This window comes from Haemaphysalis longicornis, unplaced genomic scaffold (assembly GCF_048455015.1).
Source record: "Haemaphysalis longicornis isolate Haplotype H1 unplaced genomic scaffold, Haemaphysalis longicornis Haplotype H1 scaffold_4, whole genome shotgun sequence".
Taxonomy (NCBI): domain Eukaryota; kingdom Metazoa; phylum Arthropoda; class Arachnida; order Ixodida; family Ixodidae; genus Haemaphysalis; species Haemaphysalis longicornis.
In genome coordinates, this window is record NW_027526361.1 from 211,873,694 (window position 1) to 211,897,113 (window position 23,420).

Consider the following 23,420-nt stretch of genomic DNA (forward strand, 5'->3'; position numbering starts at 1 on the left):
GCAGCGTCCAGACGAGACATTTGCGTCTTATATTGAGGATGTGCTAGCTCTCTGCCGTCGGGGAACCCAGACATGGCAGAGGCTGGCAAAGTTCGCCATCTACTCAAGGGAATCGCAGAGTTCGCCTTTAACTCGCTTGCCCTACAAAATCCGTCTTCCGTGGAGGACGTACGAACCTCGTGTCAGCGCCTCGACCAGCTACAAGCGATCCGCCTGCAGCCACGGCAGGAATCAGCTCGTCTTCCTCCTGAGTCGGAGCTACGTGCTCTCATACGCGCTATCATTCGTGAGGAACTCCAAAGGCAAGGCCCATCGTGCCCTCATGGTTACCGGTGTGCTCAGCCTGCGACTGATTTGCGGGGGATTATTAAAGAGGAGCTGGCGTCGATGACGTGTAGCTTGCGCTGTAGCCCCCCAGTGGCTTTCGCCGCACCCTCGTACGCGGACGCAGCTTCGCGACCCCCAGTCTCACCGATCGGAGTTCCTGCACCTCCGCCAATGTTTGAACAGCTCACAGCGATCTTCTCAGCGGCCCATGCGTCACCAATATATTCCAACTGGCGACCGCGTATGGATTTTCGGCCTAACGAACGCCCGGTCTGTTTCTATTGTGGAATCCGCGGCCACATCTCCCGGTTTTGCCGATGGCGCCAGCAAGATGAGCGGCGAGGCTACGCGCCCTACGAACGCGACGTTCGCTACAGCTACGGACCTCGACGACCTGGAAATCCACCTCACGACCGCTCCCCGTCGCCTCAGTTTTCCCCACACCGTTCTCGCCGTCAACTGGATCCCAGACGCCGTTCCCCTTCGCCCGGACGTCGTTTCGTCTCGCCTCTTCGCCCCGTTTCGAATGACGCTAACCACCTTCCGGAAAACTAGATGCTGCAGTTTACGGAGGGGAAACTGCATCGTGCGAACTGTCTAAAACTCTTCCGGCGCGTCCCTCGAACATTTTGCCTGTAATTGTGGAAGGAATTGTTGTACAAGCTTTAGTGGACACTGGTGCCAGTATCTGCGTCATGCATAGTGATCTGTGTGACCGGCTACGGAAAGTGAAGACGCCCTACTCTGGACCTTCATTGTGCAGTGCAAATGGAAATGTCATACAGCGTGCCGCATCTTGCACAGCACGTGTCGTCATCGGAGACGATTGTCACCATATTGAGTTTGCCGTTTTGCCAGAATGCGCCCATGAATTAATTTTTGGATGGGACTTTCTTTCTTCAACTTATGCGGTTATTTCCTGTCACCAACCAGCCATTCGCATTTCCAGCACAGAGCCTTCCCCTTCCCCAAACTCACGAAAGCAGAACTTAACCTTACGGGCGGACTGTTTTGTGCCGCCGGGTTGTGAAGAAGTTCTTTAGGTGTCCTCGAGCAGCATTTCCGCAGGTGATGAGATAGCGTCTGCATCAAGCCGTATGCTTCCCCGAGGAATTGCTATGTCCACATGCCTCGTCCGTTTTTCACAAGGATCTGCAGCTTTGGCCGCTCGGAACACCACCACAGAGCCAATTTTGTTGCCTAAAGGCATGACCGTCGCTGCCGTGGTTGACTGAGAGCCTGTTTCTGTCCTGTCCAACGCTGTACCACCTTCGCGTGCGTGTGGCCTTGCTTCTTCGGGTGGTATGTCTAGTATAGCTGCAACCATCAGCCCCGACCTTACATCTGAGCAAACAGAACAGCTGCTCACGGTACTGGCGAAGCACCTTGCATCCTTTGACTTGGTTGCTAACACACTCAAACGGACCACTGTGACCGCTCACCGAATTGAGACAGATGGCTCAGCGATTGTACGCCGGCGACCATACCGCGTCTCTTCTCACGAAAGAAAAATTATTGAAGAGCAGGTCGCTGAGATGCTCAAGCGCGACGTTATCCGCCCATCGTCAATCTCTTGGTCATCGCCGGTTGTGTTAGTCGAGAAGAAGGATGGATCAGTTCGCTTTTGTGTCGACTACCGTGCACTAAATAAGATCACTCGAAAAGACGTTTATCCGCTGCCCCGCATCGACGATGCTTTTTACAGTCTTCAAGGAGCGGAGTACTTCTCAAGTCCAGACTTACGCTCGGGATATTGGCAGATCCCAATGCACGAGGATGACAAAGAGAAGACGGCGTTTTCCACCCCAGACGGGCTTTTCGAGTTCAACGTGATGCCATTTGGGCTCTGTAACACGCCTGCCACGTTTGAACGAATGATTGACACCGTGCTTCGTGGTCTTAAGTGGAAAACTTGTCTCTGCTACCTGGACGACATTGCTGTTTTCTCAGGTACATTTGACCAACACTTACGCCGTCTGGACGAAGTACTGAGTTGTCTTTCCAATGCGGGACTGCAGATAAACACAAAGAAATGCACTTTCGCTAGCAAATCTATCAAAGCATTAGGCCCCGTCGTGAGCAAAAAAGGAATTCAACCGGACCCCGAAAAGATTTCGGCAGTTTTAAATTTCCTCCGTCCACAACAGCAGAAGGACCTCCGCAGCTTCATCGGCCTCGCATCATACTTCCGCAGATTTATACAAAATTTCACAACAGTTGCTTCCCCGCTACATCACCTTCTACGCCCTGGCATCCCTTTCGTTTGGACAGAAGATTGCGAACGGGCTTTTCAGGCCCTCAAAGACGCCCTCACGTCGAGCCCCGTCCTTTGCCATTTTAACGACAGCGCTCCCACGATCCTACACACGGACGCCAGTGGGCAAGGCATTGGTGCCGTCTTGCTTCAACTAGACGTCCAACAAAAAGAGCGAGTGGTTGCTTATGCCAGTCGTTCGCTTACGGTGCCAGAAAAAAAACTACAGCATAACGAAAAAGGAGTGCCTCGCCGTTGTTTGGGCAATTCAAAAGTTTTGCCCTTACTTATACGGCAGGCATTTCACTGTCGTTACCGATCACCATGCGTTGTGCTGGCTGTCGACACTCAAGAACCTGTCCGGACGCCTTGGCCGTTGGGTTCTTCGTCTGCAGCGCTACAGTTTTACTGTTACTTATAAGTCCGGCAAGAAGCATTTGGATGCGGACGCCCTTTCACGTTGCCCGTTGTCCAAATCGCCAGCCCCTGCCTCCGCGTCGATGCAGCCTGTCCTGCCCATCGCACCCATTCCTTGCGCCATGGTTGATGGCACACTTAACTTATCGGCCTTGCAACGTGGCGATAATTATTGTCGCCGAATCATAGAAAGACTTGAAGGCACCGCACGACCACCCAACAGCCGCTTACGTCGGCAGCTCAAGAACTTTGAGCTCGTTAGTGGAGTTCTTTGCCGTTACAGCCATCACCCTGCAGGCAGTCGATGGGTCACTGTTTTGCCTCGGATGCTCAGGCCAGTCATTTTAGAGGCATTCCACGATGATGCGACCGCTGGACACCTTGGTTTTGAGAAAACGTACGACCGAATCCGTAGTCGTTTTTTTCTGGCCTGGAATGTCCACAAGTGTGGCAAAATACATTTCATCATGTGCCAAATGCCAACATAGAAAACGCAGTACGTCTTCTCCAGCTGGTCCGTTACAACCAGTTCCCTGTCCCCCTTCTCCTTTTGATACGGTGGGCATTGATCTGTATGGACCACTGCCTAGCACACCCACCGGCTACCGCTGGATTGCAACGGCGGTCGACCATTTGACCAGGTACGCGGAAAAATCACCTCTGCGATCTGGATGCGCTCAAGAAATTGCAGATTTCGTGCTTCAGAGCATCATCTTGCGCCACGGTGCACCTCGCATGCTTTTGAGCGACCGAGGCAAGGCATTCCTTTCTTAAATTCTGGCTGAAGTGCTTCAAGCAGCAAATACTGTGCATAAAACTACCACTAGCTACCATCCTCAAACCAACGGAATCACCGAACGATTTCATCGTAGCCTCTCCGACATGCTATCCATGTATATTAAGCCGGACCACACTAACTGGGATCGAATTCTTCCTTTTGTTACATTCGCCTACAATTCGGCTATCCAGCGCACAACTGGCTACTCACCTTTCTTCCTGGTTTTTGGACGCTCCCCCTGTTTCATCATTGACACGGCTTTCTTTTCTGCCCCGGACTCCCTTGCCGCCCCGTTTTCTGACCTGTTCATCTCTCGGCTTAACCACTGTCGTCACCTGGCCCGTCTTCACACTGAACTCACACAGCAAGAACGCAAAAGCCAGTACAATTCCACTCACCGCTCCGTTCACTTCCGTCCTGGGAACGAAGTATTACTGTGGACGCCACTACGCTCCCCCGGTCTATGCGAGAAGTTTTTGCATAGGTACATTGGTCCCTACATCGTAGTTGAGCAGACCTCTCTTGTAAACTATCTGGTGTCTCCGGCAGCTGCCCCTACTGCTCCCCGACGGCGAGGAACTGATATAGTGCACGTCTGTCGCATGAAACGTTACAACCAGCGGACATCGTGACTCTCGGCGACCAGGAGGCCGCTTCCAGCCGAGGGGGGGATATTGTGAGCGTGTGTAAGCGCAGTCAACATTACTGGACAATTATTGCGCTCTGGGAAACTTACGTGCTGTGGCCAATCGCCGTCATTCGGTAGGACCAATCCCTCATCTGTGCATACTCATTATCATCATCATCTGTACATAATCATCGTCACGAGTGGCTGATTCCGTTGAGTCACCGACGGTCTCATTAAACCTATTCCGCTGGTACTGGTGCCGACTTGTGCCGGGTCTTTCGTGTCCTTACAATATGAATAACACTAAAGGAATGAAAAAAAAACATATTAAGGTGTTTTTTTCAGCATGGCTGACAAAATACTGGAATAACCACAATAATATAACAACCTTTGCCAGACGTTTAGTCCTGATCCCCTCGGCGAGAAAGATATCCAGCGTACAATAGGAAAGGGATGTGATGCATTCAGCATGAACTCGCAAAAAATGAAATCTAAGCTACCTCTATCCCTAAAAATAAAGGAATTCAACCAATGCATTCTGCAGGTGATGAAATACGGAGCTGACACTTTCTGTCTTACTAAGCAAATTCAAAGCAAACGTAGGTCCGCCCAACCTGCCATTGAGCGTATAGTGTTAGGAGTAACGCGCAAGTATAGAAAACGAGCAAGCTGGATTAGGTAACAAAGTCGAATGGGAGATAACATTGTTCAAGTTATCGAAAAGAAATGGTCTGGCACTAGTCATGAAGTACGACGAACTGACAATGCGTCGACCACAAGGGCAACAGAAGAGATACCGAGAAACAGACTAGAAAAGAGAAATTCCATTGCCTCGTAGGACAGTCGAAAGAAGAAAGTTTGCCGGCCACGAATTTAACTAACCTGCATCATGCGCGAAGGGTTCGCGACCCTGACTCCACTCGACGAAGTGACGCCGACAGGAAGGCAAAGGAAATCACCGGTTTACTCCGGGACGGCAAAACAAAATGACATGAGTATAAATACATCTCGTAACACACATGGTCATGTAAACAATGCGACACTGAAAACAACTCACTGCACCGATTGTGCGGGAAAATAATACTACGCTTCGCACTACACTTACGACAACGTTCGAGTTCTCGTACCAAGCCACTTCGTGTGCGCCTACCACATGTGCTGGTTAGTCAGAGCTAGTCAGCGGTCATCGGTCGGGTTGTCGGCCCCCTGCTGATGCCATTCTTGTTCTTCTGATGCCGATCTGATCCGTCCAACGCCCCCCTTACCGCATCCGTGAGAGCGGTCTTTATACCAGACGAGCCGTTGTGCTCAGTTACCAGGCTTAGTACAACCCCACACGTGTTCCTTGTATGCTTACTGTTTGTCGCACAAGCACGCACAAGCACATGACGCACTGACGTCACTACTGGTGTTAGAAGCGCGCTAGCTACACTGTAATCACCACACGCGGGCCCACATAGGGGCTGCATTCCTACCCTCCTCCTCCATCAACCCAGACAATCCCCGAGTTGCCCGCGAAGCGCTGGGGGACTGCCGCTGATGAAGCCTTCCTGAGGGGAATTGAAGTGAATGTCGGGTAAATGGTATCTTCCCGCACGACCCCTGTTGCTGTACCGTTAAACGGGTAGCGCCTCGTGGAACATAAACAACGTTAGCTTTTTTCGCCAGAGATTCGTTCATGATATGCTTTAAGTTCATCAATCCCTACTGCACCCGCTTCCTGTCCTCCTTGCAGGATACGAAATTATAAGACAGCCGATATGTGCGCTTTCTCACCTCGTGAGGGCCTTCCATCTGTCTACCAGTGAAGCAGCGAAGACTTTAGCTGCATCACTCAACGGAAGTGCGACGTATTAACAGGTTGCCGACGGAAATCTCAACCTGGCGTCGGCACTTGTCGCACTGCCGGCGTTGTTCGAGACGTGCTAGATGCAGGATTTGTCTGTCCTCCTTGAGAGCCTCGTTCAACGAGCTGCGAAGGTCCAGCGCGTTCTTGACATAAGTGCCAGGGCGCGCCTCGACCTGATCATTGAAGGAACGTTCAATAGGGAAACAGATCGGGGTGACAAAGCAAGGCTGCTGGTGTGAAGCCGGTTGAGCGGTTTACCGTAGTCCGAGTAGCAAACGCCATTTCAGAGAGGCGAGCATCACAAACTATGTGGCGTTCCCTGAAGGCCACCAACAAGTTTCTGTTCGGACGTTCCCTTGTATTTGCTTGTGGATGTTAGAGAGCCTTCTTGTGTACCACTCCCAGAACAGAACAAGTGTCTTCGAAGTTCTTGCTTGTGAAGTACGGCGCGTTGTCCATTATGAGCTCTTACGGGAATCCAAAGCACGAACCAGTATCCAACAGTTTGCCCAAGATCACCTTAGGATAAAGTTTACGTAAGGCGTACAGCTCTGCCCACTTCGACAATTGATTAGTGATTACCAGGATTTAGCGATTGCCCTTCACTGACCCATAAAATCGCATGCAGCCATGTGCAGGGAAAGCTGCTCACGACACACTTTATGAGGCCCAGTCGTTTACCTCCTCTTGGCTTCACAGACGGGCAAATCCGGCATGTCTGCCTTTACTTCATAACCTCTTTTCTCATATGAGGCCCCGTGACAACACGACAAAGCTTCTCGAATGTTTTCTGTCCGTCACTATGACCTGCTAGGCTACTGTCGTGGTATAAAAATGACTACTGTCATGGTATATAAAAAGTGTATGCTGTTCGAATGTACAGAAGGAGCAATCCGTCCTGGAGTTCGATGTAGCAGTCGTAGTTAAGTGCCCGTGTAGCTGTAGCGTCGTCGCTCTCCGCGGCCGTAAGCGACTGCCGAATGCATTTTGACTGCTGCTCAGCCTGCTGGCTTCTAGCATCTGCTGGCGACTTATAGGTGTCCTCCGGCCTTCTTCAGACATTATAATCGCGAAGACCTGTAGTTCTGGTTGCTTGTGTGCTGGTAGGACAGCGCGAGACAGCGCGTCCGCGGCTTTCTTGCTGGTGTTCTTGTATTTGCAGCTTTACGGCCCATCGTGCGAGGCGACCTGCAGGGTTCTGAGGCCGTGACAACATGACAGGGCCTGGTGGTCGGTCTGTACAGTGAAATCTCCGCCATCCAAGTACATGTTAGACTTTATGAGGGCAAGCATTATGGCGAGACACTCCATCTCCTTCACTCACTAGTTTTACATGTGAATCAGCTTATGGTGGCGCCTGGTCCCCCTGCCGTTGTGTGGTCGCGTTGTACGGCGTCCACACCGCCACTGCGCATGTCTGGCCAGCCACCGCTGATGATGGTTGCGGCAGGATGCCCCTAGAGATTGGCCAATCAAAGAATAAGTCACTAGATAGCTTCGTGGTTAACCACCGTCGTCAACGTCGCCGGTAACGCCACCTGCAACGCCAGCGTTAGCGCCAGTGTCAGCGCCGCGAACAGCGCCGCGGAGAAGAGGGCACAACAGGAAGGACAAGGAGAAAAAGGAGCAGCCCCTCCTCCTACCATGATCGTTCACCCGGAACACGAAGACGCCAACCTCATCCCGAGCCAAGACTTGGTCCGCCTGATCAAACACGCGAGTCTGTGCACGGCCGTGTGCAAGTGCCAAGACATCATGTACCTGGACAAATACTACAGCTATATGAGGATGAAAATTGCGGAACAACAATAGCTACGGCAAGAGGTCATCCACCGGCAGACGACGCCGCCAGCCCCACCGTTACGGGTCTTCTTCACTGGACCGGCCGGTTGTGGTAAGACGCTCGTCCTCCGGCTTGCCATGGGCCTTTACAACCGGTAGAGCAACACCCCCAACAACATCGCCTACAACGCTTTCGTCATCTGAGCGAGCATCGGAAAGGCGGCTGCGGCAGGGGTAGGAACCATGGTGCAGGCGGCTTTTAAGCTCTCTCAGGAGACCACCGGCCCCAACAAGGACGGAGGCCTCAGCGCAAGCGAGTTGAACACCTTCCACGTGGCCTTTCGCAAGGTGAAATGCGTGTTAATAGATGTGGTGCGCATGATGTCTGTTGACCGCCTAAACGCAGTTGACTTGAGTCGACCCCATGGCTGCTTCGCATACTACTGAGGGTTCCCCTATGAGAAGATGCAGATATTTGTGTTCAGCAGCTGACAGAGCACGGCTGGAGAACTCTAGAGGGTACATTTCGGATCTATGCACCTGTAGCAAAACAGCCCCGATGCCGTAATTACTTGCATCAGTTTTAACAACGGAGCGGCGGTTGACATCTGGCAGCCACAGTCTTGTGGTCTCTCCAATAGCTGTTAACACACCCTGAAACGCCTGCTCTTCGGAACCGCCCAACGCCACCTGGCGCCCTTCCTTGGCAGCTGATGAAGCGCCCGTGCAAAGTTTGCACAATTTGGAATGACGTGCCTAAATAAGCCGAGCATGCCCAGGAAGCGCTGCAGACTTTTGACTTCCCAGGTTTCGGGTCTACAATAGCGCCTTGAGCTTCTCCTCGTTTGGCCGCACTGAACCCTGGTCCACAACGAAGCCCAGGAGCTCAATCTTGCTGGCAGCCAGTTGTACCTTGCGGGGATGTACCGCAAGGCCCGCGTTCTGCATGCGCTGCAACACAGTCTGTGAATAAAAAACGCAATCCTCAAGGTTGTCTGAAAAAAAGTGCCCATCTCCCCGCCAGGGGGACTCGAGTAAATGCGTCGTATAGGGGGTGGGTGTATTGCGTTAACGTTTAGTGTTTGGGGTGTTGGTGGTAGTGAATGCGTTGTATCAGCAGCTTCTTGGCGTAGTTTGAATGAGTCAAGGATATAAGGCGCGTTCGTAGCCTTTCATTCTGTGTCGGTTTTGTGGCGCAGTGGGAAGAGCACCATGTACCTCGCGTTCCGCCCACCGGTAGTGAATGCGTTGTAGCAGCAGCTTCTTGACGTAGTTTTAATGAGTCAAGGATATAAGGCGCGTTCGTAGCCTTCCAATCTGTGTCAGCTTTGTGGCGCAGTTGGTAGAGCCCCATGTACCTTGCGTTCCGCCCGCAGGGTCGTGGGATCGAAACCAGGCGCCGGTATTATTTTTTATATAGTATAGGGAGAGGGGTGCGGGCCTGTTGTTGAGACCGAGGAGGGTAGCGTGATACGGGAGAGGAGGAGTGGGGGAGAGGGCGCAGCTGGAACGGCTGTTGCGGACGCCGAGCACGCCAACTCCGGGTGACATGGTGAGTTAAGGAAATGCTCTGCATTTAAAACCACATCATCTATGTACCATCGAGTAGTTGTACTTGGCGTCCCCCAACACGATGTCCATCATGCGCTGGAAAGTTGCGGGGAATTAGACAAACAGAACGGCAGCTTGACGAATTCAAACAGCCCTCTGCTGCAAGTGAATTCTGTTTTTTAGATCCCCATTTCACCTACGGGGATCTGTAGGAATCCTCTACTACAGTCGAGAGTTGTCAATATTTTTGCAGGACCTAGCGCTTACATAACCTCATCGATAGATGGAAAGGGGTAGGAGACACTCGTGGTTATCGCGTTTAGGCATCTGTAGTGTACGCAGATGCGAACACTGCGATCTTTTTATCTGCCAACATAATTGGAAATGCCCAAGGGCTTGTTGATGACCTTAATGCACCCGTATTCACCATCTCTTGCAGGGCACCATCCAGACTTGGTTTTTTCTGAATGCTGAAGGGTCTGGGGTTGAACCGAAGTGGACGCGGATCTCCTGAATCGATGTGGTGTTCCAGCATGTTCACCTTACCAGAAGCCTGTGTGGAAACGGCTGCAGAGGGCAATAGTACTGCGTCATAAAAACCGTATCTTCAAGTGAAATAAACTATTTTGCTATCTTCGGGTGTGCGAAAAACCATTTCCGAGATCTCCGACGAGACGTCTTCCGAGATGATCCTACCTAGGAGTCGCAAGAACAGCATGTCCTGCTTCCTGTATCTGCGGAAATGCATTCGTGTCGGTGGATTCGGGGTGCACGAGTAGATGAGGGCATCTCTACAAGATGATGATGATTTCTCTTGTTTCCCCTTCGTATCGGGGTGATGACATGTCACCTTACCAAAAAGGACTAATATATTCATATTTTACACTCTTCGTTTAATACTAGCGCTGCCTGGGCAGGTGCAAAAAGCTTATCAGGCACAAAATACTTTTTTTTCCTGTTACAGGTGGTAACTGTCTTAGGCAATATTCCCCTCTCTGCTCTTGGTCCACCAGCATTCTAATCTTCTTTTCGTCCCCACGAAAGCCTTGAAGTGAACTTCTTCTGTGATACCCTTAAATCCTAGCGCTTCCGGAAGGCGAATGTTTTCTTCGTTTAGATTTGGATGAATACCCTCACGTTCTAACACTATGTGCCACATAGTTTCTGTTTATTTTCTGCCGACCACGCATACCACATCATATTGTGAATATTTCCCCACAAAGCTTTAAGTTCCCAGGCAACCTGCTCTAGCCTGGAAAAGGAAAGCGCTGCCCTTTGAGTTATCGTAGAAATTTTCTTTTCTGATGTTACATTTCTCGGACCTTTACATCTCCAACGACGTTTTAGCTTCCACTTTCCCTCAATTTGTTGGTTTCAATCTGCTTTCCCTCTTTTTTAGTTACCTTGGCTGTTTTGGATTCTCCACTGTTCTTTCCGTATTTCATCGTTACCCTTCTAGTCTTCCTTAACCACTGCTTGTTCAGGCTTTTAAAGTATAGATACCTAATAATCTTAGCTCCCCACCGTCGTTGATTCATTGCTATCAACCTCATTTCAAAGCATATTTTACTGTGTGCTTCTCTAACTTCAAACGACGCTCGCTGAACTGCTTTGTTAGTTCTTTTAAATACAGAGCATTTCTTAGCCTCGCCTCTTCCTGCGTCGGACGGCGTCCACAGCTCTGCGTCCGCAGCAGGTGCGCTTCTCCTGCTTCCCTTCTCTCTCTCAACAGCAGCTGGCGCGCGCATGCGTCGTAGTCAGCCCGTTCGCTCCGTCGCGGTCTCGGCGTAACATGTGCGTGATAGCAGCGCGGTGGGGCGTGGAAGGGCGCGCGCTGCATGCGCAAGCGCGCTCTGCCCCCCCGTACTGCTCTCCCTCTACTGCGCGCGCTGCAAATATAAAGCGGCTAGCGGTCGCTCGTGCTTCAGTCACTGCCACGGTGTTAGGTCACTGCGTTGCTCCTTCCTTCCTTGGTTGACGCTCGCTCCACCCTAACGCGACTTTACTCTCCTCTCTCTACCGCAAACCAACACCAACGCAACTACGACCCAACTACCCAGCCTAACGCGACTTTACGCGGCGTTAACAACCCCCAATTCTCTGCATTTACTCGTCTTCCCCTCGCCTGATGGCGCGGGAATTTTTTTCATGCGCCCCAAAGGCCAAACGTCTTACCATTCTCTGGTTCAGTTCAAGGCCTGATAGAACATCTGATTTTCAGCAGAGTTCAGCATTCGCAAACGTGAGACCCGGAACCATTACTCCTTTCCACATTCCTCTTACGACTTCATAGTTGTTATACCCCCACAGCGTTCTATGCGTCATTATAGCTGCATTTCGCTTTCCCTTAACCTTAAGTAGCTCCTCGTAAGTTCCTAAGTAGTTATCCCCTTCGTTTACCCACACTCCCAAATATTTATATTCCTTCACTCCGGGCAATTCACCTTGCTGCATGAGCACCACGTCAGTGGTAGCATCATTGAAAACCATTATTCCTGATTTTTCTGCACTAAAATTTAATCCGAGATCGGTGGCTTCCTGGCCGCTAATATTTATTAGCCGTTGCTTATCGGTTTGGTTATCAGCTAAAAGGACAATGTCGCTTGCGTATAACATTCCTGGAATATGCTGTTGTACCACTTCCGCTTGGCTAAACCCTACTTGAATTTCTTCCAGTTTCTTCTGTAACCCTGTAATGTAAAGCAAAAACAGTATTGGGCTCAAAAGGCAACCCTGTTTCAGTCCCCGATGGATGTTGACCTGCTGGGCGCATTTCTCTCCTTGCCATGTAAGGTGCACTATATTGTCTTTGTAGATTGCCAAACGGAACTATATTAACTCGTCATCTAATCCCTGGAGTTTTCTAATCTAATCCCCTTCGTTTATCCACACTTTTCCTTCGTTTCACCTCTGCCGTTTCTCCGCACTGCCCCTACTGAACTATGTTGCACTGCTTATGAGTGCCTGTTTTTATCATCGTACATGACCACCTTTGTCTATCGGCAGCAGCCTCCCATTTGTTTTCACAGTGCTGTACCTGCGGACGTTGGTGGCGGGGGAGTGTGTTCAGGGAAATGAATAAAAGAAGGGCTGCACACGCACGATGTACGGGCCTAGCTCGCGTTTTGTGCTCCGGGGAGTTGGGTTCCTTATCAGGGCAGCGAAAGGGCGACTGTCTGTAACGTTCTCTTGTTGCACCGCTATCCGGGACACGCTGTTCATCCTTGATCCGGTATTTGAATTCGGGGGGCAGGAACTCTTCCTTGAAGCGGCTCGTAAAGTTATGCATGTTTGCAAATAGCTTGTGATGTAATCTTCAAGCCGCTGCTGAGGAGCGCAACGCCACTGGCAGGATACTAGTAATGAGTGTGTCATCCCTAATTGCCGTGGCCTGTTTGTAATAGTACAATTCGTAAACAGTGTCAAATACATCTTTTTTGTCATCATAACCCGTGTACGTGGGTTTGACCAAATTTACTTGGAGCGACGTGATTTAGTGACACCTGCAATCGTTGATGTCTCGCGCTCAAGAAAAGTATTGCTCAGTGCTGTTTAGTTTTGCGGCCTCAAGCGCAAGAAGCTGCTGTCCGAACTTACTGTTCGCTTTGAGCAAGTGCGCCCTCAATTCGAGAATTAGCTGCTTGCTATCTGATACCGGCTCGGTCAGGGCAGTACTGTCAAAAAACAGTCTTGGAGCACTTTGGTATGTAGTTAAATGCGGTTTGGCCAGCGGGGCACGTCGAACTTGTAATAACAGTATAACTTGTAATCACAGTATTTTTGACCTAGCCGTGCTTCTCTGAAGTTCATACCCTATCCCAGAATACAACTTTGTCTGCATAGGGGTAGTTTAAAATCTGCAATAGGCGTAAGCATCGGTGGTGAACAATCACAATATTAATTAGGCCAGCTCCAATTGATTGAACGCCGCCGTCATCCGCTGTGGGCACGCTGCGTGCGGTAGATGGCATGTGCTGGGGATGGAGGGACGTAGGCGCAGTTGGCACCGCCGATTTCTAGCGGGCCTCTTCCCACGACAACATCCCTGACTAAGCTTGCTGCATGGCTTAAGTTAAACGTCAAGACAAAACTCAACCAATGGTAACCATAGCCGTCCTAAGCCGACGCAGTGATCGCTGGGCGAGCAGGGTTTGAAAGAAAAACACAACAGCAAACCGCGGTGGGCGCCAGTGAAGAAACCTCCTTCATGTGCGAAGGGTTCGCGACCATGACCCCACCCGACGAAGTGACACCGACACAAAAAAACAGAAATCACTGGTTTATACCGGGACGGCAAAACAAAATGACATGAGTAGAAACACCAACTCGTAACGCATACGGTCATGTAAATACCGCGACACTGAAAAAACGCACTGCACCGATTGTGCAGAAAAATAATGCAACGTTTCCCTCCACACTCACGACAACGTTCGAGGTCTTGTAACAAGCCACTCCGGGTGCGCTCACCACATGTGCTGGTTAGTCCGAGGTGGCCAGGGGCCGTCGGTCCTGTTGTCTGTCCCTTACTGCTCCCATCCTGGTTGTGCTGCCGCCGAGCTCTTCCGTCAACTCCACCTTACCGCTCCCGTAAGAGTAGTCTTTATATTTAACGAGGCGGTTGTGCGCATGTTCGGGGCTTGGTACGCACTACACGTGTTCCCTGTTCGCTAACTGTTTACCGTATACGGTATACGCACGAACATGCAAATGAAGCACTGACGTCACTATGAGTGTTCTACGCGCGGTCGCTGCACTGCAATCACCATACGCGGGTGCACGTAGGGGCTGCGTGCTGAGAGAACGGACTCGGGCAGGGCGGGACAGATGCGGGTGGAGATCAATGCGGAGGCCTTAGTCGCTCGTGAACATTAAGATTATGTTCTTGACGATGATGATGATACATTTGTGAAGTCGTTCTGAAATCATGCTTCGCATAAGAAAACAGAAAACAACAACAAAATCAGCAACATAAAACTACATGCTGGGGTTTGCCCGCATTTTTTTGTCATCGAAAAAGGTGCTCAAGAAAATATCAAATTATCCGGTGGAAGCACAGCTACTTAAAGAACTTTATTTCTGCTATGACAGAAAGAAACACGACAAAATTACACTAAAAATTCATATTTGTCTAGAGCTGCATCAACACTGCACTACAGGGAAAACGTTGCTTGAAAATGGGCTGCGCGTTTAGTGAACACCCAAAGGTGCCGGTATCACTATGATCACGAACGTTCCTTTAGGAAAAGCCTCGTTCCTTTAGGAAAAGCAAAACCCTCGTAAAACATAAGACAAGGATCTCGGCTCTGTTTTGTACATAGCGCTAAACTAAAATTATGTCATGTGAAAAAAACCATGTCTCATTTTATTACACTGTTAAAGGAGCCATGAAGAGAAAACGCAAGTTTGGTTCATTCGAAAGATTGCCTCGTTAGAACCATAACGACACCACTTATAACGCAAAGTTCGCTCAAATAGGCTACATAATTAGGAAAAAACGAAATGACCATGCGACCCACCAGCTCATTTTCCAACAGAACCTATGATGTCACTCGAGAATGCTCTGCGATTGGCGGAGGCCGGCAAAAGCAAACGCATGTTAGGCAGGGCTTACAGTTTGCATAGCGAGCTAAATGCCCGTGAAACATACTGCACATTCTTTTTATGACAAAGAACGGTGGAATAAACGGTTGAAGTTCCCAACGAACACGCAAGCGTGTATGCCAATGCGTACGAAGCTACCGCCAGCCGAACTCGACATCTCGCCGTCGCCACCGTCGCGCAGACGAATTTTCGGGTTCAAGGCTCTTCGGGGCCAACGAAACGTCCCAGCACGCACAGCCGCGACCTTGCTTGGTATCGTAATCTCTTCACAGGAGGTTGGCCGTCATATCGCCAACCAGCAAAGGTAAAAATAGAAACAAGGGGAGTAAGGAACACAGAGCAGCAACGAGATAGTGCCACTCGTCGCACAGGTTTCTGTATGGAGGTCGTGTTGGCTTGCGGCTGTCGTTACGAGCTCGTTTACAGTTTACAACCACTGAAAACTTCAGTTTGTTCGAGTACTTTACATTGACATTTCGTTGCTGTGTTTTGAAATGCCCATGTAGCACGGGCAAATCGTCGAGGGAGTGCGACATCCCCGCCGGTGAGGTCTCCTTTCATGTGCTGCCCAACGGCGAATCTCGGCGAAGCAAGTGGCTACGTTTTGTGAACTTTGCAAACGGAGGAGAAAGAGAGCTAAAGGAAGTACGAGTGTGGTCGCTTCATTTCCGAGGAAGTGATTACGGCAGGGACCCGGACATGCTGGCGCTCGTCGCCGAATTCGTCAAATCGCCTTTCAAAGCGCTCTGACCTGGGGAAAAAATTGCCGTACACACCGCGCATTGACGCTCGAATCTTTCTGGTCGGAGCAGAGAGCTCGAGTGAACGGCTTTCCATACACGACACCGGCCAACTGGCATAAGCGATACTGCTACTGAAATTGAAAATACGGCACATACGTACAAGTCTTTATTCGTCCGTCGTGACGGGGCTGACGAGGCAGCGGTGCCGACGGCTGGGCGTTCGTCTGTTGTGGCTATCGCGGAATGGTCGCTTTCCCGTCCACCGCGTATCCCACAACTCTTGCCGCTCGTGCACTTAGAAGCATTGAGAGTTCAAGTGGTGTGAGGTTCTTAAATGCAAGCCCGAGCTCCTCGGCGAGAGTTTGCTCTGCGGATCAGGCGATTCTATGACTATGGTTGCGAGTGCACTAGGTTTTACTAGTATTTTTAAAATGGCCGCTGTCTCGGTCGACTCCCGCGTGTGGGTGCTAGATGGAGTCGACATACTAAGTATCTGTTTCATGGACCGGCTCGTATGACGTCATTGTTCACGTGACGAAATGTGCAATTTTAGCGGGAGATTTAATATTTTGGCTTAAATTGCCTTATTTCTCAGGGAATAAAGCATCATTTGCTTCCGTGAAAGCACTTGGGGTACTATGAAACACCTAATCTTTCAAATAAAACAAACTTTTGTTTTCTTTTCATGGCTCCTTTAAGAAAGTTCCCAGAACTCCAGGACTTCAGTACAAATACCTTGAAAGTAGAGGTGAGGGCCTCACACTGGAATTTAGATTGGTGTCTGCATACTCGCTGATGGCGCTCGAAACAGTCCAATTCCATCTCGGCAACGTTTGGACTCGTCTTACTCTCCTTGAATACGCTGCCCATGTGCTTCCAGTGCTTGTACACGTTAATATCATTTGGTCCCCATTCTTAAAACCTCAAATAAAGACACTGGAAAAGGTAAAACAAAATGCTAAAAGAACCATCTGCAGAATTCAGACATACGCACTGCTTCGCTGACCTTCTGATACACTGCCTAAATATACAATCTCGCGAAGAAGGTTATAATTTCAGAAATTACGCAATAGTTATTTTTTGGTCATTTGTCTTTTTTTATCCTCCTACTTCACATTTATTCAAAGTAGAACAAACCACCTTAAAAAACCAATGCAACTTCACAATTGCTCATTCGACGCAAACTGGTTTAGCTGCTCATTTTTTGCGTCCAAACCACCGCAAGTGGAATACTCTTGACCCAAATAATCTGAGCTCGACATGGCCAGCGATTTTCGGAACACTAGTCAAACATCAACTTTGTGCTTTGCAATGATAAATATTTTGTTATTTTAAGTTACAACGCTGCAGACTGATTTGAAGAGGAGCCGTAAACGCTGAAAATCCCAGATTTTTTATGTATTTATGAGGCTCTACTATTCATGAAATACTTCCTCATTAGACGCCCCTGCTCAATTCTGTTCGCGTGCAATGTTGCAAATGACAACGCTCCATTCATCAGTCAAATGACAGTATTTGTTTCCTAAAGGCAATTTTTCGTTCATCATTCTCTTTGATGGTTGTTCGAAGTCGAAAAAATGTTGTTATCCGATGCTCATACTTTTATTCCTCTGCATTTTTGCGATGAAATATTTACGCATAATTATGTGTACCTTTACCTTTATACCCGTCCTGCTAAAATTGGTGATGGTATTGGCCATAATTTCTGTTAGATAAATATTGATAGCAAAGATGGTTTAGTGACATGAACATGATTGGTGTTTTTACTTTTAAAACGCGTTTATATGAGGTTCAGTGGCATAATTTCAAACGCTGTTCTTGTAAGGCTACAACTACAAAATTTAATGAATATCGCAAAACCTTCTTGTGAATGTGGACTTGGGCTTACACTAAAAAGGACACGTGGTAATTATTGGGCCGTCGTACGAATCTCCCTCTATATGTTCTCATCGTGTCAATTTTTAGCTCGCAATTATTGTAAGTACCCTTTCCAGAACTTCATCTGAATACTGTTCTTTGACAGTAATGGAACCACGATATTAAAACTAGAAGCAAAAACATCATAGAAACTCCGTCTCCTGTCGGTTCTAGGAGGAACTTTGCATAGGGAGTTCTCACTTTTTTCGGCAAATATTTCCATGCAGAAAATAGTGACCACTGTTCTGTTGAATACCGATGAAAGAAAGTGCCATGTTTGTCATGTCGTTTCTAGAGGCAACCATCTACGAGTACACAACGCCCCGGTGTTAACGACACCACCGTACTGACAGAAAAAGCGGTCTTGCACACAAAATTAGAGAAGAAACCTGATGACCTTTAAATCAATCACATGAGCTGTTTGAATGTTATAAGAACAATTTCAGGAAAAGCCGAAGGAAGAAGGAAACGCCGAAAATGGTGTCATTTATCTTGCCGCGAACCATTCGTTGGGATTGTTTATGTTTGGTTGTTACTGCTCTGCCCCGCCCGCCGGTGTTATCTGTGTCCCAAGCGAAGCGCGGCTTCCACTCTTTATTTTTACGCCACACTGGTTATCTCATTCTGATAGGAGAGCGTTTCGCTCTACCATCCCTTGCTTAGAATAATCTTTTTTTTAAATACAATGTTCTGGATGTAAATCGACGTTTCCAAAAACACTTGCGCAGAAAATATAAGTCTGCAGAGCAGACGCCGCGCATTTGAATTGCCGATGCTCACTGGCGAAAGTCTCTTCGTTGACTGCTGCTTCGCCGCCTGTGTACTTTTCGAGTTGTTAGGGGAGCACAAGTTCGCTCCAATAAACTTGTTTTTCTTTCAAGACACATGTGTCGTCTGTGGCTACGTGACAATACGAGTACTCACGGGGGATCTGATACTTAGTTAAAAGTACGTCTTTGAAAACTATTTGTAGAAGCTCTTGTTCTTCTTTGCTTGCGAATCCAAACTAATATACATAACAAAAACTGTGGGACCTCTTCGGAAGCAGAAATTAATATGATTGGGCTAACGCGATAAGAAAACTTCATCAAAAAGAACAAAGAGCAGTTTTTGCAGCTAAGCGAAATCACACTTTCTTTCACCAAGTTTAGGTTGAACGTCACAAAAAACCGAATCCATTTATTATTACCATTTTTGAAACACCTTATGCAATCTGGACAGGTAAGGGTCGATTGCAACTTTTTAGGTACGTATTGTGAGTGGCGGCAAAAGTCTTAAGGGTCGATGTCTTTGTGTTCTTTGCTTTCCTTTATTATTCAGCAGTGCTTCGTATTCCTTCCCACACTGACCCTTTGAAAGTCTCGACATCTTTGTCTTGTGAGGCATTTGTTCCTAGTCGTTGCTCGGATGCTTTTTACGGGTTCGGGCTGCTGTTCACTTAATATAGTGCCTTGTCCTCATGAACCAACTTCGTGACCTTAGTCCACGACTTCGAACCCACGACTTGTTCTCACTGTTTTACTGGACCTCCGCAGGCGAATCCTGCGATTTGATTTCGGTGTAGTTTCTAAATAAAGCAGCTAACTAAAGAAAGCACCCCGCGATTATCCTATCCTCCATGGCATATACCAAAGTGACCTTGCACTGGCTGTTGGGTATATAAACAGCTGTTCACCATTCGCACCGCAGTGGTGCCAGATCTTTGACTGACCTTTAACACGCTAATACGGCACCAAAAAGAACAAGGATGTGCGCTCACTATCCTGTTTAAATTTACACGCAGTAAGTTGAAGTCGTCGTGGCCGTCTGCCGATGCGTAATGCCACTATAACTTAAGACAATCAAATGCGGAACATAATCACATTTCAAACCCAAATGTTTGATCTCGCACTGAAATGTCCGACTACTATTCGTGACGTGGTATGGGCCTTGGAACAAATATACAAGCTGAAATTTCATGTTTTACTACTTGCCCCGTGAGACGCGTGCACACATACACTGGACCGTACCCGCGCGCAATGATCCTCTTGATTTTACCTGAACATGTGCAAGGACTTGAACACAGGATTACTGGCACTCAGTACCGAAGCTACTTCTACAGTCCGCTCGAAATCAATAAAGAGATGGCATCAAATACGCGTGCTTCCCACTGGAAAGATGAAGTGCAATGTAATATGACGCCTAATAAGGTTCGTGTGCCTCACGCCGTAACGCACGCTTAGACACCAGTGCCACCTTCTGATACTCTTCAACCCCATCAGAAACTTTCGTCTTTTGTTAAAGAACGGGGGCTCCTCACTCAACGATATCCCTTGGTGACTACGCTGCTATACTTGCATTAACTCTTGTATCCTAGAACCTACCTCTTGTATCTGCGAAAAGCGCCACGAGGATGTGGACAAGCATCTACGACTTACAGATGCCAAGACACTACCTTACCTTAGGACAACCTACAAAATGCCTGTGACCATGTAAGCAATACCTCAACTGTCCTCCTAGTCGCCGGTCGCCTTCCTATCACACATCTTATTTGCCGCCAACAACACGTCAGTCAAGATGTCGTTCTCTTTCATTATGGCGTCGCTCCTGGGCTCTTTTGCCTGCCACTGTTACCTTCGACCACAACCTGCATCACTAGAGTAGTTTTTTGGAGAACGAACTGTGTCATGTAAGCATTTAAAAAGTAAGAGTTATGGTACCTAAAGTATCTTAACTGATTTTTAGAAGGCATCGGAGCAGACGTTACATTTGACAGTGGTGCTTACATCCTCATTGGTCATAAAGACTTGTGCTCCGGCCTGCGCAGGGTCACAACCCCTCGTACAGCTCGGTCTCTGCTTGGTGCTAATGACATCACAATAAAACCCAGCGGACGTTGCACAGCCCCTGTTTTCTTCGGGACATTCATTACCATATCCTGTTTTCGGTGGTCCCCGTGTGGTTCCGCGATTTTCTAGACTCAAAATTTGTTGTCTTCCGAACCTGCGGTGACCTCGTGTCACTAACCTTTTATTCACATTCGTGACACAGAACCTTGAATAATCTTGGTGACGGCGATAGCGACACAGCGCAACGCCAGCCCCATACTCACGCTGTAACCGACCGTGGAAATGAGTTTGAAGATGAAGGGTAGAAACCTCAAACGCTGGCCGTCAGAGCCCAGGACAAGCTCCGTCGGATTGGCTCCCTGCCTTTTTACCTGGCAGGGACATCCGAGACCTCTTCAGCTATCACGGTAAGGCTGATGAATAAAGTACCCCCATCCCCTGCTTTTACACGTGCTGTATAGTTTTTTCTAAATTTCTCAAACCCAATGATCGGCCCCTAAAAGGGGCCACACCGAAGTATCCCATCCACCCCTTCCGAGCGTGACAATTCTAAAACCTTATAACTACCCACAATTCTCTGTAATTAAATCCCTTGAACAGACCAGGCCTGTTGCTTCACAGTTCATGTTCTTGATTTCGAAGTTCACCGAAAGTCCTATAGGAGAATATTATCTTATTTTATTCTTTTAATATTTTATTCACAATACTGTAAGCACTGTCGGGCTGTTACAGAGTGGGAAGTACATTATACAATGACAATTCGAATTTACTAACAAAAGATTCAACTGTGTCTACATTTTCAAAGAAATCAGCGGCAAGGCAGTTCCAGTCGACAATCGTTCTGACAAGAAAAGTGTTTTTAAATGTGTCAATTCTTGGTGTATAGGGCATAATAACGTGTGGGTGATTGGTTCGTGATGAGACTCTTCCTGGGGGACGCAAATAGAGATTAGGGTTTAAATTGAGCTTATTGTTGTAAAGCTGATTAAAAAAATTTAGTCGAGCGATTTTTCGGCGAATGGCAAGTTGAGGGAGTTTAACCTCAGTGAGCAGGGTTGTTATTGACTGCCTCCTCTCATAAACGCAAAAAATAAATCGCGCTGCTAGCCTCTGAACACGCTCCAGTTTATTTATTTGATATTGGTGATGCGGGTCCCAAAATACACTAGTGTATTCTAAGGTATGCCGAACAATAGTTTTGTACGATTGAAGTTTAACCTCAGGAGGAGCACCTCTTAATTTACGTCTCACTAGTCCAAGTTTGCGCTGAGCTGATCCGCAGATATTGTCGATATGTGCATTCCAATTTAGTGTATCTGTAATTGTCACACCAAGATATTTAATTTGGGTGGATCTTTTGATTTGGTTCGTATTCGCTGTATAGTCAAACATTAAAGACGTTTTCTTGTTTGAGACTGCCATGCAGGCAGACTTATTAGGGTTGATTTCCATATCCCATTTTGCGCACCAATTGTGAATAATGTTTAAGGCATCATTTAAACAAGTTTGGTCAGACACAGTCTTGACGCGTGTAAACAAAAGACAATCGTCGGCAAACAATCGCACTTCAATGTTGGGATGTACACCACTTGCAATGTCATTAATGTACAGCAGAAACACAATTGGGCCTAAAACCGACCCTTGCGGCACACCAGAAGGGATGGACAAAAAAGATGAATGTTCTCCGGCTATTTCCAAAAAATGTTGACGATTCGTCAGGTAAGCTTGAATCCACCTAATTATTTGTAAATTAACACCGTAACCATGTAATTTATTTAGAAGTTTCGCATGACATACCCTGTCAAAAGCCTTTGATAAATCTAATGAAATAACATCTATTTGTTCTTTCGAATTCATAGCTGCAGCAAACTGATGAACTGTTTCAAATAACTGTGTTACAGTTGAAAGGCGTCGGCGAAAACCATGTTTTGTTTGTTGTAAAAGCGGTTGTTATTTTCAAAGTACGCAACAAGATGTTTACCAATTATATGCTCTAAAAGTTTACACACTGTACATGTAATGGAAATGGGGCGATAGTTTTCAACCATCAGCTTGTCTCCAACTATAGGCACGGGCACAACCCTTGCTAGCAGCCAATCACTCGGTACAACAACAGTTTCCAATGAGGAGGCAAAAATTTCGACTAAGAGTAATGCAACCCATTCGCAATAGCGCTTTGAAAACTCGTTCGGTATTTTATCAGGCCCTGAAGACTTCTTGACATCTAATTTTAAAAGCAATTCAATTATACCTTCCCTAGAGATAACAATGTCATCTTCATAGTGCCTACCATGTTCGCCACTTATTGAGGCCATGTCCGTCGGGCTAGTATATGTACTGTTAAAGAAATTGTTAAAAGCTTCAGCAACTGTAACTGGATCACTGCAAATATTTCCATTTAAAAGTACACTGGTTGTAGCCGGCTTTGACCCAACCAAGTATCTCCAAAACTTCTGAGGTGAATTTTTCAAATAATCAGCCAACGTTGTTGAAAAGAAATGCTTTTTAGCAGTTTTTAACTCCTTCCGTACGTCGGTACTAAGCGTAGCGATGGCAACAGAGTTTCTCGGTCTTTTTTGTCGTGCCCGGCGCAGTCGTCGTTTCAAATGAATTATATGTCGATTAATCCACGGGTTTGTTTTGTGTAAGCATTTCTTTCTTTTCGGCACAAAACGAGATAAGCATTCACTCACAGTTCGTGTAAAGTATTCCCAAAGTTCATGAACGTTATTCCCTCTGGGCATC